We start from the raw sequence: 1,104 nt of genomic DNA, 5'->3' as shown, positions 1-1,104 counted from the left end.
ACACACACACACACACACACATACACACACGCACACAGGCACGTTACAACTATGATGTGTTTCTTCCGACAGGATCAAGGAGCTAGAGAAAGATCTGGCAGATCAGAAAAGAACGAACGAGGGGCTGAACAAGAGGCTTACGGTGAGACGAGAAGCGACAGGCAGCGTGGTTCAATCAGGCTCTCGTCAATTTTTGTTCATGTAGAATTATTGGTATCATCTTAAAGCTTGTTCACTTGCCTTTATTTGGATGAAAAAATATCAATTTATCTTGAATACAAGTCGAGATATTTGCAAAAGAAGGAAGTGGGGGTCACTTGTTTTCAGAGGTAAAATTAGGGAGAAAATGGCCGCCAAAGATTAGTTATTTCCTTAGCTTAAGAGTCCATGGTAATTGAAAATTTACATTTTTGTGCCTTTAATCAACGTTTTTCAGAAAAATCAGCACAGAAATGAATTCTTCAATTTGCATGAAAGATGTTCAGCCCAAAAACGAAAATTTGATAAAAATTCAGAAACCTGCAGAAAAATGCAAGTTTCTTCACTTTGATTATTTTGACGAGAGCCTGATTCCACCACGCTGCCTCACATTTTTTTTTTAAATGGCAGAAAAATAGAGAGGCTAAGTTACATTTTGGTAAAAATAGAGTTCTTACTCTGAGAACCAATCATCTAATTGAATGAGTGGATGGGTTTAAATTAGAGTTATAACCTTCACAAGTTGCCCAGACTCAATACATCATGCTGAAGTCCAGCAGATTTTTGCATTTTTCTCATAACGACCTCAAGGAGACTTCATCATCATCCAGTGCCAGATCTGCGACCGACATCGGCGATCATGGTCCTCCATTCATTCCTTCGCTCGTATGCTCTCAAAAAAAGCCGTTTCCCTGATCTTTCCCCGTTACCCATTTGTTTAGGTTCCCTAAGTATCTTGCTCTGGGCCTTCCCCTGCCTCGCTTGGCCTAATTTTGCCAGTGAGAGCTAGATGTTCAAGACCCTTATGTCTATTTTTGTGTCCCAAAAACTTCATTTGTCGTTTCCTGATTGTTTTTAACATTGAGAGTCCCACGTGGGCTTCACCAAGCACTACCTCTTTTGATT

The 1,104-nt window shown here is 40.0% G+C and overlaps 1 long non-coding RNA gene across 1 annotated transcript in view; it reads left to right on the top strand.

Moving 5' to 3' along the window:
- The window catches only part of LOC101852633, a 7,335-nt gene extending 7,193 nt beyond the window's left edge, over window positions 1-142 (top strand). Inside the window, exon 3 of the long non-coding RNA XR_001184929.2 lies at window positions 73-142. This is a non-coding gene — a long non-coding RNA (uncharacterized LOC101852633). The remainder of the gene's footprint in view (window positions 1-72) is intronic.
- The last annotated feature ends 962 nt before the right edge of the window (window positions 143-1,104 follow it).

Source organism: Aplysia californica, unplaced genomic scaffold, assembly GCF_000002075.1.
Source record: "Aplysia californica isolate F4 #8 unplaced genomic scaffold, AplCal3.0 scaffold00242, whole genome shotgun sequence".
Taxonomy (NCBI): domain Eukaryota; kingdom Metazoa; phylum Mollusca; class Gastropoda; order Aplysiida; family Aplysiidae; genus Aplysia; species Aplysia californica.
Note: the sequence above shows the minus strand (reverse complement) of the source record. Positions and strands in the feature narration are given on the sequence as shown.